The sequence below is a fragment of the Muscardinus avellanarius genome, assembly GCF_963383645.1.
Source record: "Muscardinus avellanarius genome assembly, contig: SCAFFOLD_71, whole genome shotgun sequence".
NCBI lineage: Eukaryota > Metazoa > Chordata > Mammalia > Rodentia > Gliridae > Muscardinus > Muscardinus avellanarius.
In genome coordinates, this window is record NW_027664428.1 from 29,287 (window position 1) to 43,522 (window position 14,236).

At 44.9% G+C, this 14,236-nt stretch overlaps 1 pseudogene across 1 annotated transcript; it reads right to left on the minus strand.

Moving 5' to 3' along the window:
* Positions 1 to 673: 673 nt before the first annotated feature.
* LOC308279589 (Fanconi anemia core complex-associated protein 24-like) lies at positions 674 to 5,729 on the minus strand (annotated as a pseudogene). Its single transcript has 4 exons — positions 5,627 to 5,729; positions 3,443 to 3,582; positions 1,921 to 2,073; positions 674 to 922 (listed from the first exon to the last, which is right to left on the minus strand). The product of its transcript is annotated as a Fanconi anemia core complex-associated protein 24-like (transcript).
* Between the last annotated feature and the right edge of the window lie 8,507 nt (positions 5,730 to 14,236).

Sequence of the window (14,236 nt, forward strand, 5' to 3'; positions counted from 1 at the left end):
TGTGGTGGAGCACACTTGTAATCCCAGCATCAGGAGGCTGAGACCGGAGGATCTCAGTTAGCAGATAGCCTCAGCTGCTTACTGAGGCCCTCCATAACTTAGTGAGACCCTGTTTCAAAATAAAGGATAAAAAATAGGGCAGGATATATAGCTCGGAGGTCAAATTCCTCTGGGCTCCATCGCCAGACACGCAAAAAGAACAACAATAAAAAATCAAAGTAAAAAATATTTATTTACATTGGCAGCATCCTACCGACCCCTCCTGAAGAACAGCGGTGCTGTTGCCAGGAGCAAGGGGCTTATGATACACAGTGCTTCACTGCCAGTTTCTTTTAGATGGATATAGCCGCTACCTGAAACTTTTAAGTCCTTTCCACTTCAGATGCAGGTCTAGGTCTTTCACAGAAAACTACCCTCGCAGGCTTTTTGCTGAGAATGAGAGTCCCTGACTTCTTAGGAAGATCCCCAGTGGCCGGCTTCATCTTAGCTGAATCAGGGCATGCCACCTGCAGCCCACTAACCTAAGTGCCCAGGTCCAGCCCCAGACAGCAAAGCCGCAGCTCAATCACAGGGCTCCTCCAGGCGTGCCTCCTTCACCAGTTGCTGTGGTTCTGTTTTTTCTTGATTTTTAACTGTGCAAACCAGGCCCTGTAGGTTAGGGTGAGGGTGGCTGTCACCTGGACTGAGTGAAGAAGGTGTGGGTTTGCTGTGATACCGCCTGTCCTACCACTGGCTTGAAATCTGGGGTAGAAGCATTACTCAGTTGCTGGATACTTGGAAACTTCTGAAGCAGAAGAGAAGCTTTAACTTTTCCAACACCTGGGATCTGTTGCACAGTTCAAAGGAGGGATGGCTCAGAGAGCAGAGACCTTTTCTTCCTGAGGAAAGGGTTTTTACTGGGTTCTTTGGATTGCTCAAGAACCTGAAGGAGAAATTAAAGAATTACAGAAGCGCCCCCTGGAGAACTGGCAATTTTCTTAAGATCATTTTTCCTATTTGATTCAGCTTAATTTAGGGTTCAAATGTTTTCACGTGCCATGAATATAACTTTCCAGACAAGAGTAAAATTATTGAGAGATGGACCATATGACCACACAAAAAAGATAAAAATAATTGACAAAAAACATATTTTTTTCAGAATCTTAAAGCTAGAGGTAGTGAAAAACATGGTCTGAGGAATTTAAATACTTTCATCATATGGTCCAGAAAGAAATGACCAAGCTGGGCATGGTGGTGCATGCTTTTAATCCTAGTACTTGGGAGGCTGAGACAGGAAGATCACAGGTTTGCAACCAACCTCAGCTACTTAAGCCCTCCACAACTTAGTAAGACCCTATATAAAAATCAAGAATATAAAATAGGGCTGGGGGTATAGATCAGAGATAGAATACCTTTGGGTTTATTCCCCAGTGCCAAACACAAAAAGAGGCCAGAGCTAGCCGAATGTGGTGGAACACATCTCTAATTCCAGTACTTGAGAGGCTGAGCAGCTTTGAAGCCAGCCTCAGAAACTTAGATTCTGTTTCCAAATAAAATAGAGCTGGGGGTATAGCTTGGAAAGAACATGCCCCTGAGTTCAATCCCCAGCACTACAACAACAAAAAAAGGAAAAAGTCATGTTTACAGCCAGGTGTGGTACCTATAATCATAGTACTTGGGAGGCTGAGATAGGCCTCAAAAACTCAGCAAGACTCAGCGGGGCATGGTGAGTACACTTGTAATCCCAGCATTCGGGAGGCTGAGACCGGAAGATCACCGTTCGCAGACAGACTCAGCTACTTAGTGAGGCCCTCTGCAACTCAGTGAGACCCGGTTTCAAAATAAAGAATAAAAAATAGGGCAGGGGGTGTAGCTCATAGGTCAAATGCCCCTGGGTTCCCCCAGACCTGCAGTATTGTGAAAGAGAAAATGAGCACTTACTAATTGGATGATGAGGCAAGATGCTTCTATCTGGTTGGTCACAGGAAGTAACACCATCCCCAGGTCCAGCACAGTAAACTTCTGTATGGCTGAAAAGTACTGTTCACTCATCTGGGTTTTTTCAACTACTACAATCCCTTGAAGATTTCCAGACTTCAAAGAAAAATACATCATTTTGTAACAAATTTACAAAGTTAAGAGAGCTATCACTTTGCATTTGAAATGGCTAATGGCATTATATATAAATTATTACAAGTGATGGAGGAAACGCTGTTCAATTTCAGTTTAATTCAGAACTTAACATTTGTAACTTTTGTTCTGTGTGTAGTACTGGAGATTGAAACCAGGGATATTCTACCTCTGAGCTACACCTCAGTCCTTTTAAATTTTTTTGTTTATTTTTTATGTGTATCTATTTTTATTGGTGCATTGTAGTCAAACATCACAATGGAGTACAACTCTTGTGAGGGTATACCAGCAACATCATTCAATTAACCCGTATCCCCTCCCTGTCCCATTCCCTCCCCCTCCCTCGATCCCATGCTTGATTTGGTGATTAACTTTGATTCATTTGTTTACATATATCATGCATTTTAAAGAGATTCCATCTTCCCACATCCCATCCCCTCTGATTGGTCACATTAATTGCTCTCTCATGGGGCCCTTTCTTCAACTAGATTTCTTCCCTTACCCATTTCTTCCTAGTTTTTGCATATTAGGAAAAGCATCTGATTTTCTATTTTCTGTGATGATTCTCTAAGTATCCACATTGCAAGTTCTGATTCTGCTCCTGAAGGCCCCGGCGCCAGCCTGGCCCACTGGAAGACTCTGATCCTGGACTCGCTGGCTCAAGTACCAGCCTTGCCTCAAAGCAGGCCCCAATCCCAGCCTTGCTGGACCCAGTTATGGCCTAACCCCTTACAGGCTCCGATCCCAGCCTCGGAGTCCCCAGCACTGGCCTTGCCTCACGGCAGGCTCTGATCCCGGCCTCACTGGCCCCGGCACAGGCCTAACCCCTCGGTAGGCTCTGATTCCAGCCTCAAAGGCCCCAGCACCAGCCTTGCCTCATGACAGGCTCCAATCCCGGCTTCATTGGCCCCAGCACCGGCCTCATCCCTTGGCAGATTCTGGTCCAGGCCTCAGAGACTCCCACACCGACCTTGCCTCAAGGCAGGCTCCAATCCCAGCCTCACTGGTCCCGGCACCAGGCTCATCCCTCGGCAGACTCCGATCCCGGCCTCGGAGGCCCCAGCATCAGCCTTGCCTCATGGCATACACTGATCCTGGCCTCACTGGCCCCGGCACCAGCCTCACCCCTCGGCAGCCTCCAATCCTGGCCTCTGAGGCCCCAGCACCTGCCTTGCCTTATGGCAGGCTCCAATGCTGGCCTTGGCTCTGGACTCACCCCTCGACTGGGTCCAAGGCTGAGGATGGTCTTGAGCTTGCAATCCTCCTCTCCTCTCTCAGCTTTCCAAATACTAGAATTAGAGGTATGTTCCACCATGCCTGACTTAGTACTTACATTTCTAATTCGAACAAGTCTCTTTCTGTAGCCATTTGTTGCTACCAAGTCAGCTGTGGTGATATAAAGAATGCAAGATCTGCTGGACAGGTAAAAATCTACCAGTGTCAGGCCATCCTCAAAAATGTGTTTAATTTTCCCTTAAAATGGAGGAAATGAGCACTGTTAACTTAGGCAATAGGTAGATTTTTAAATTTATTTTTATGATATTTATTTTGTGTGTGTGTGAGTCTGGGGATGGGACCCAGGGGCATTCAATCTCAGAGCTACACCCCCTTGTGACGACTAGCTCAGTACTGGGCACAATAAATCCAGCACTGAGTCCACTTGGGAACAAGAGTCTCAGAAAGGTGGGCAAAGGTTTCGGTTGTAGTTCTGCAGCCACTTATCTGCAGCGAATTTTTCCCTTTTTATGAAATAAACTCCTTAAAGTTCCTGTTCACGGCACTAAAAGTGGAAATTCCTCTCCGTGAAAAATCTGAAATGACTGACATGCACAATTGCCTCTTGTGCAATTGACAAAGTTTTAATTTTCATCACCAGTACTTGTACCCAGTGTAAGCACCAAAGGACAATAGTGAGGCATTAAGTGTAAACAAGATAAACAGGATAAAAGAAGATCCATGGCATCACAGTTTAAGATTCATCTGGGACTGGGCGATTAAAGTCAGCCCCCTTGGGGCTTTTGTCACAGGTTTCTGGCCTTAAGGGTAAACCCTAGGGGGCAAAGTCCGGAATCTGGAAAGGCGGGGGTCACACCAAAAGTCCGTTTTGGAGAAATTCAGTTTTCTAGGATCTCCTTTGATCCTTCCAGAGTGTTTTGTCCCCAGGGATTAGTCCAGGCCCTCCTCTATCAAGATCCATAGGGCTGCGGCGAGGATTTGTTCGGTCCTGTCTGCTCCACCATCCCCTATAAGGCAATACTTATATTACAGTTAGTAGACAGGGCAAAAACATTATAACACAGGTGACTGGATTTCTATAATTGTTCTTTAATGCATAATATTGAAGCAGACTTTTGGGTTTTTTACTCTCCTGCTGCTGAGTCACAAACAGTAGACTTTTGCTAGAAAAAAGCTTATTAGCATCTCTTAAGGGGGAAACAAATGGCCCAGATTCCAGAGACAGTTTTACATCTCTTTGGGAAATGGGGCAAAAGGTAGGTTTGCAGCTTCCCCTGCTGGCAGAGAGGTGCTGGGAGCTAATCTTTAGATCAAAGGACCTGCCTGCGGAAAGGCCAAGAGAAATTTTGCAGCCCCTGAATTCTGACTGCCCTTTATTACAGCTGGAACAATACAGAGAAAGTCTGAAGGCTTAGACATTTTACTAGAAAATTTATCTTTCATGGACTCAACTTCTTTCAGAGTCCTAATTCTTGGGATCCTGTTTTAAATCATTGGAGCTTTTTAGTGTAGAAATCTAAGAGCAGGGAGTATTTTTGCCAGAGATGACGTTTCCTCCTCAGGGCTCTCCTCCGTGAGGCCTTGCCAATTAATACAAGCATTTCTCATGCTCATATATGCCGAAAAGGGACAGCAGCAACCCCTGTCCTATTTTTATTCTTTAATTTGAAACAGGATCTCACTAAGTTGTAAAGGGTCTCACTAAGTAGCTGAGGCTGTCTGAGAACCATGACCCTCTGGTCTCAGCCTCCTGAATGATGGGATAACAAGTATGTGCCACCATGCCAGGCTTAAATTTGTTTTTAAACCACAGAAAGGAAAGGGCATATGACAAAAGGCAGGCCACTGACCTTGCATTTCTATCGTCCCCTAAGACTCCGACCCGCAGGGGCTTAGAGAACGACACAGACACCTTTTCAGCTGAAATATGAATTCTTCTTTAATGGATCCTTTTGTCTCTCAATATGTCTCTCTCTTCTTTCTTTCTAATATGTCTGACAATGAGTACACAATATATATCAGCATCATAATCCCTCCTTCTATTCCCTACCAACCCCAAGCTTCCACAGCTAGGGCATGCACACTTCTGACTCTCTCATAGGCAGGCTGGTGGTAGGCGTCACTGATCATTCTGCAGGCACGTAGCATGGCACACTGCGCATGCTCAAGGAGACGTCCATCTTGTGAGTCTCATGACTTGGCTGCAAGCCTAGGCGCCATCTTGAATCCATGCTGGCAATAAGCCTGGGTGCCATTTCGGTCCAGCCGAGTGGGCCCCAACACATTTCCTGTGCCAGCTGCTACCCATGCCATTTCTCATTGGCCACAATGTGCCCAAAAGGTACATGTACTGGACCCACGCGGTCAGGAGGATGCCTTTCCATATGTGGTCTTGAACTAATGAGGGAAATGAAATTCACCTCTTAAGCCAGCCTTCCTGCACACAGCCCCAAGGTCCACTGGAAAGCCAGGGACTCTAGCAGGAGCCTGTCTGCTTAATGGTCTTTCAAAGACGGAACTGTGTGCTAAAGTCTAAAAACCTGGAGATTATGGCCCTGGCAGCTGTGTCCCTCATTTTCAGAACGTTTCTAGCCTCTGATATCCCAGATTGTTCAGTGCCATGGCTCCTCTGTCCAGTCCAGGATCTGAGATAAGCCAGCAGGGAGCCCCCTCTAACCCAGCCTAAGGATCAGGGAAGCACATTCCTTCCTAATTCCTACCAGCTGTGCAGGTCCAGTTTTTCATCCTGCCCACCCTCCACCTTCCTTGGCTCTGGATTGGCTGCTGTGTCAGAGATTGACACCTGAACTCTCCAATAAGAGCTAGACAATGCAGCTGCTTTCCTATTGGTGGAGATTCAAAAACACCCGCTAGTTGCCAAGAGCAACCTTTGTGAAAGCAACTTTGACTCTGATTGGTCGAGGCCAAAACAGAGCCAACGGCAGTTGTTGTTGTTGGAAAGTCTTCTGAGAGAAAAGGCGTTTGGATTTAAGCTAGAGAAAGCGCAATAGTGCGATTGGGTGATAGGCTTCGGTCCCTGCCTGAGACCAGGCCACCTCCAGGAGCAAGGATGCTCCAGCGGCTTCGGAAAGGCCGCCGGAGCCTGTTGGTAAGTAGATCCCACTGGTCCTGCCCTCACCGGGTGGTGACTAGAGTCAAGGGTAAGAAGTTGGGGTAGGTTAGGGGTTAGTCCTGAGACTGAGACTGAGACGAGGCGGGGCATGAGAGGGCGTGGTTTTCAGTTTGAGAAGACCTGAGTTTTCCTGTTGTAAAGAATCTCTGTCCTGGGTTGGCTGCAGACAGACAGGAATCACTCTGTTAGCAGCTTTTGCTCTGTGTTGGGAAGTGTGCTCCTGCCAGGCGCAGACCAGCTCCATTGCTGGATCCCCCATAGGGAATCATCTTGACTTTTCCCTTTTCCACCCACCCCATCCACCCATCAGCAAGTGCACCGATTCCACCTACCATATGTACCTGTAAGTGGTGCCCACCGACCTCCAGCGTCTGGCTAACTGGCCTGCTCCCTAAACAGCTCCTCGCTAGCTTCTCTGCCTTCACCCTTGCTCTCACTCGAGGTCCATTCTCTGCAGGGCATCATGTGCCATGCCCTGGGTGGGATCCGCAACACTATACCCCAGAAAAAGTTGGTAGAACCAAGTTGTAGGAGAGCAGTAGGGAGGTATCAGAGGATTAGGGACCAGGACCCTTGAGGAAGAGAGAAAGACAGCAGGGGTGTTCAAAGGATGAGATGGGGAATATGAGCACACAGCGACAGAGTGGCCATGGGAAGATTTGGAGGGAAGCAAGGCAGGCAGAAGGAACAGAAAAGGGGAGGCCGGAGTGGAGCTGGTGGGGGAGGGGCGGGCGGTTGAGGGCACTGGGTTCTAAAGACATTGACATGATCAGGCTTGCGTATTATTATTTTATTTCTTTTTGTGTGTGTTTTGTACAGGGGGTGGACCCCAGGGGCTTTTCTACCTCCAGGCTATACTCCCAGACCTATTTTATATTTTATTTGGAAACAGGGTCTCACTAAGTTGCTGAGAGCCTCACTAAGTAGTTGAGGCTGGCTTCGAACCTGTGCAATTCTCCTGTCTCAGCCTCCCAAGCGCAGTGATTGTAAGCATCCACCACCCCGCCCGGCAATGATAATTTTACTAATTCAAATCAGCATGTTACTGAGTTTTTATCCAAAGCATTAACATTCAGAACAGTTTCCACTGTGTGCAGATATACACAACTGATTGATAGCCTATGGTGGCACTGTCTAGACGGTAGACAGGTGACTGGCAAGGCCAGGGCAGCTGCTCTGGGAAGGACTACAGGCCCCATGGTGGATAGGTGCAGTGGCGCCCCCTGGTGGATGCACTGTCTGGCATATGGGGCTTGGGAATGGGAAGGCAGAGTGGGGCTCCTGGTGGGCTGGATCCCTGGTGGCCAGTGCAGGTTTCACTCCCATGTGGTCATGGTGATGGCGACAGGACCAGGTAATTCCCACCCCCCATGTCAGTGACCTGTGTTTTGTTTGTGCAGAAAAACATCTTCCCTTGTGTCCGGCCGGCAGCTGACATCGATCCCAAGCCAGCTGTGCCCTGCACACCTGCTCCCTGCAGCCCTAGCCAGTCTTCAGAGAGACCAAGGTGAGTCTCAGATGGCCAGGCACTGAGGTTTTCCCTGGCTCAGCACCAGGTCCTGGATCCTGGAACTGTTCAAAGTGGCCAGAAAAATCACAAGACTTATCTTTAGAAAAATTTACCACAGTGCTGTGGTGCTGCACCTAATCTGGCTTCTCTGAGGGCTCATGGACTTGGGGATCTAGTCAAGTAAAGAGCACGATGTTCTCACATTTCAGGATTGGATGCAATTAGTATATTTTGAAATATAAGCATTAAAGTCCATATGCTTGGGTTAATACTACTTATTTTATTTTGTATTATTTGTGCTAGAGATGGAACCCAGGGCCTTCTGCATGCTAAGCATGCTGTACCACGTAGCTACGCCCTCTCCACCCCTTTTATTCCTGAGACGTTTTTCTATGCCCTCCAAGATTTTAGATAGAGTTTTGAAATTTTTTTTTCTTTACTGGGGATGGAACCCATGGTCATTCTACCTCTGAGCTATATTTTTTTTTCTTTATTTTGAAACAAGGTCTCACTAAGTTGCAGAGGGCCTCATCAAGTGAGACTTTCTGTGAACTTGAGATTCTCCTGTCTCAGCCTCCCAAGTACTGGGATTACAAATGTGTACCACCACACAGGGCTTGGAATATTTTTTCCATTCTTTCTTTCCTTCTTTCGTTCTTTTCTTCTTTTTTTAAAATGAGGATTGAACCCAAGGACAATCCACCAGCCCTTTTTATTTTTTATTTTATAATTTGAGACAGGGTCTCACTAAGTTGCTGAGGCTAGCCCTTAACTTGTGATTCTTGTGTCTTAGCTTCCCAAGTACTGAGATTACAGGTAAGTGACAGCATACTGTTTTGGGACTATCCCCAAATACATTCACTTGGACCTAGGGATGGTGGTGCATGCCCATAATCCCAATACTAGGGATGCAGAAGCTTTCTTCAAACCTGCAATCTTCCTATGTCAACCTCCCAAGTACTAGGATTATAGGCATGGGCCACCATGCTGGGCTAGAATCCCTAATAGTTATGAAGTTCAGTTTATCAAGTTTCTTTACTGGATCATACCAAAGGAATCTTTGCCTAATCCAAGGTCACAAAGATTTTCTCCTATGTCTTCTTCTACAAGGTTTAGACCTGGGCTTCACATTTAAGTTTGTGTTTTGTTTGATTTGTTTATTTATTATTAATTTTAATTTTAATTTTTGTAGTACTGTGGATTGAATCCAGGGGCATTCTACCTCTGAGCCACACCCCTAGTCCTATTTTGTCTTCTTTATTTGAAACAAGTTCTCACTAAGTTGCAGAGGACTTCACTAAGTAGCTGACGCTAGCTGTGAACCTGTGATCTTTCTGTCTCAGCCTCCCAAGTACTGGGATTACAAGTGTGCGCCACCACGCCTGGCTTGATTTTTGTTTTGTTTTGTGGCACTGGGGATAGAACCCAGAGACAGTCTGCCTGCAGGCTACATCCCAGTCCTGTTTTATTATGTGTTTGGAAACAGAGTCTAGCTGGGTTGATGAGAAATTTGCTACTTGCTGAGGCTGGCTGTGAACCTGCACTCCTGCGGCCTCAGCCTCTCAAATACTGGGATTACAGGCATGTACTATTATGCCTGGCTTATTTGATTTAAATTTTATATATAGCATGTAATATATAAATCCAAGTTATTCATTTATTTACTTTTACATATGGATAATCATTTTCTCCAGCAGCATTTGATGAAAGCCTAAAAAGCCTGGTGTGAGGTGCACAGCTGTAATCCCAGTATTTGTGAGGATGAAACAGGAGGATCACAGGTTCCAAGGTAGCTTCAGCAATGTAGGAAGACCATGTTTTCAGTTTAAAAAGGCCAGGGATGTAGCTTGGAAGTAGAATGCCTCTGGGTTTAATCCTCAATACCACATAAATAAATAACTATGTAAGTAAACACACACAAGTCTGTACTTTGTGTGTGTGTGAGTGTGTGTGTGTGTGAGTGTGTGTGTGTGTGTGTGTGTGTTACTGAGTTGTGGAACCCAGGAACTTTCTACCTCTGGGCCACACACCCCAGCCCTATTTTTTATAATTTCTTTGGAAACAGAGTCTCACTAAGTTGCTGAGAGCCTCACTAAATAGCTGAGGCTGGCTTAGAACCTATGCAATCCTCTTGTCTCAGCCTCCCAAACACTGGGATTATAAGTGTGTGCCACCACACCCAGAAAAGTCTGTACTTTATTACTTATATATTGCTATGTAACAAATTGCACCAAAATTTAGTGGTTCAAACATCAAATGACAGTAATTTTTATCTCACATTTTACTTTTTTTTCCCCTTGGGTACATGTGCATTGAACCTCTGAACTACAACTTCAAACCTATTTATTTTTTTTCTTCTTCTTCTTCTTCTTTTTTTTTTTTTTTTTTTTTGTGGTATTGGGATTCCTGGAAATCCTTCTGTCTCTGGGCTACACTTCCAGACAAATTTGGAAAAAGGGTTTCTTAAGCCAGCAAGGCTGGCTTTGAACCTGAGGGATCCTCCTGTCTCTACCTTCCAAGTGGGGGATTACAAGCGTGTGCCACCATGTCCGGCTTTTATACTTTATTTTGAAACAAGCTCGCAGTAAGTTGCAGAGGTCCTCACTAAGTAGCTGAGGCTGGCTGCGGACCTGTGATTCTCCTGTCTCAGTCTCACAAGCACTGGGGTTACAAGCGTGGGCCACCGTGCCAGGCAAAAAAGTGAATTTCAAATTGGAATGGACATAACAGAAGCAAACGAAAGGACATAGTTCACAACAGAGGAATTATGACTCCACACAAATAAGTGGAAAACATTCAGTAATCTCAATAAGAAATGTTTATGTAGAGAATGAAGTTTAAAGTTTTTGGCAAATTTTAGACAAGTACTCATACATGTGGTTGCAGGTTGAAGAAATTATTTGTGAAATAATTTCATGCTGTATCATGTAGGCACAAAATATTAATTTCATTTGTCTCAGCAACTTATGGTGTGGTGGTTTGTTGTATAGAATTAACACTTAGTAGAGAAGAGGTTATCTGTACATAGATCTTCATTACAGGCTTATTTATAGCAGTGAAAAGCCAAGAATAAAATCAAAGGCCACTGAAGAGGGGAATTGCTGACTGAGTTGGTATATCTACTTGATTCTTCCCTTTGTGTGCATGCAGTAGGAGTCAAACCCAGGGCTTTATGCATGCTAAGCACATGCTCCACCACTGAGCGACGCCCCCAGCCTTTTTCCTATTTTTTTTTGGGGGGGGGGTTCCTGGTAACACTTTTATGGGCTATACTCCCAGACCTCTTTTATATTTTTATTTGAAAACAGGGTCTCTTAAGGCCAGTGAGGCTGGCTTCAAACTGGAGTGATCCTCCTGTCTCTGCCTCCCAAGCACGGGGATTACAAGCATGCGCCACCACGCCTGGCCTTTTTCCTAATATTAAAATATTGGCTGTAAGCCGGGCATGGTGGCACACATCTATAATCCCAGTACTTAGGATGCGGAGATAGGAAGGTCATAGCTTTGCAGCCAGCCTCAGCTGCTTAGGGAGGCACTCCATAATTTAGTGAGGCACTGCTTCAAAATAAACAGTAAGCCAGGCATGGTGGCACAGGCTTGTTATCCCTGTGTTTGGGAGGCTGAGACAGGAGGATAGCACAGATTCGAAGCTGGCCTCAGCTATTTAATAAGACTCTCAGCAACTTGGTGAGACCCTGTTTCCAAATAAAATATAAAATAGGTCTGGGAGCATAGCCTGGAGGTAGAGAGCCCCTGGGTTCCAGCCCCAGGACCACCAACAAAACAAAACAAAATAAAAAACCCAAATAAAGAAAAAATATAACTGGGGTTGTAGCTTGGAGGTAGAATGCTACTGGGTTCAATTCCCTATTCCACAAAAAATAATAAGTTAATTAATTAAATAGGCCTGGGCATGAAGTTTGGAAGTAGAATGTCCCTGGGATCAATCACCAGCACCACAAAAAGGAGAAAAAAAAATTGGCTATAAGAACTTATTGTACACAAGACAAACTGTATATGTGTGTAGTGGAAACTATAAAATAGGAAGAAAACTAAAAAATCCTAAGAGTGTACAAAGGGATGGATTAGTGGGCAATTTCATCTTTAGCTGACATATATTATGTTATATGACACTTTTCTGTTGGGGGCCTGGAGGCAGCACAATTAATATGCGTATATGTCAATGCCAAGTGTTATGTTTATTTTACTCTTTAATGTTTTAATACAGACCGTGTGGGCAGAGTGAGAAGAGAAGACCGTTACGGTTTCTGGAAACATTGAGCTCTGGGGAAGAAGCTGATGTTGAATCACAGGTGAGGGACATTTCAGTGATACTTTGTGGATGCTGTATCATCCAGGACTCAGGTGATTGCAATGTTCTGGAGTTTCTCCCTCAGAGTTAATGCAGGGCAAACTGTATAGTGTGTAGGAGCAAGCAATTTGTTTTGTGTGTGGTAGTGGAGATTGAATGCAGGGGCGATCTACCTCTGCACTATTGTCCCAGCCTTATAATTTTTTAATTTTTGGGTACTGGGGATGGAACCGAGGGACATTATTCTACCTCCGAGCTACACCCCCAGCCCTATATTTATTTTATTGTTTATTTTGAAACAGGGTTTTACTGAGTTGTAAAGGGCCTGACTAAGTAGCCGAGACTGACCTTGAAACATATCCTCCTGTCTCAGCCTCCCAAATGCTCAGATTCTACGCGTGTGCCACCAAGCCCGGCTTTATATTTCATTTTGAAATAGGGTCTCACTAAGTTGCTGAGACTGGTCTTGAACTGGCAATCCTCCTGTCTCAAACTCCCTAGTACTGGGATTAGAGGTGTGCACTACTGCACCTCGCTGACTAAGTATTTTCTCTTCTGCATTTGATAGATTTTGCTTTGGGGTTTATAATTTTTTTTGTGGTAATGGGGTTCCTGGAAGCCCTTCTACCTCCGGGCTACACTCCCAGACCTATTTTATATTTTTATTTAGAAACAGGGTCTCCTAAGTCAGCATGGGCGGCTGGCTTCGAACATGCGTGATCCTCCTGTCTCCGCCTCCCAAGCGCGGGGATTACAAGCGTACGCCACCACGCCCGGCAGGGTTTATAATTTTAATGTGTTTATTTGGTTAGCTAACATTTAACCTCTTTCCTCTGTCTTTCAAAGTCAAGTCGTTTAAAGACAACAGCTTCACATGCTAAATGTTGATTTCTATCAAAGATGAATAATGCGGCTCTGTCCTCTGACCCTGAGCTAATTTTCCTGTCACTCCTTTAGTACCAGGCTACACATTACAGCCTTTCTTCAAATTCACACTCAGTGAGCTTTCTTACTCTTTTCTTAGGGTTTCTAATACTTTGCTTTAATTTCCAAATACAGAAGACTTTTGACTTTACAAATTAGTGTTGTTAGGTTTGGGGACTTTATGTGCATGAAATTATGGAACACATATTTCTGCATATGATTCCATTGCTCTATATGTATAGAAATGTAAAATGATGTCTTCCAGAGCCAGGTGAAGTGGTGTAAGCCTATAATCCTAGACCTTGGTAGACTGACAGCAGGATTTCAGGTTCAAAGCCAGCATGTAGTCTCTTAGTAGGACCCAGTTTCAAAATAAGAAAAGAGCTGAGCTGAGGGTGTAGCTCCTGGCTAGAATATTTCTGCATCTGATCCTTAGTACTACACACAAGCACAAAACTTCTATCTTCCTATTCATTTGAACATTATATTATCATTATAGTGAAGTGCTATATCTTTAAAAATGCATTTTGATGCGTACCTGTGATCACAGTACCCTCAGTAGGCTGAGACAGGAGAATTGCAGGTTTGAGTCTAGTCTCAGCGGCTTAGAGAGATTCTCAGCAGCAACTTTGTAAGACCCTGTTTCAAAAGAAAAATAAGGCTAAGTATGGTGGCACACGCCTGTCATCCAGTACTTGGGAGGCTGAGACAGGAGGATTGCGTTTGAAGCCAGGCTCAGCAATTTAGTAAGACCCTATTTCAAAATTTAAAGACCTAGGGGTGTAGTTTGGAGGTAGAATGTCACTGGGTTCAATACGCAGTGGGATTAATAAATCAATACATACATATATAAAAGCAAATATAAGCCAGGCATGGTGGTGCACACTTCTAATCCCTTCACTTGGGAGGCAGAGACAGGAGGATCGTGGAGCCTTGCTGGCTTAAGAGACCCTGTTTCAAAAAAATATATAAATAATAGGTCTGGGAGCGTAGCTTGGAGGTAGAAGGGTTT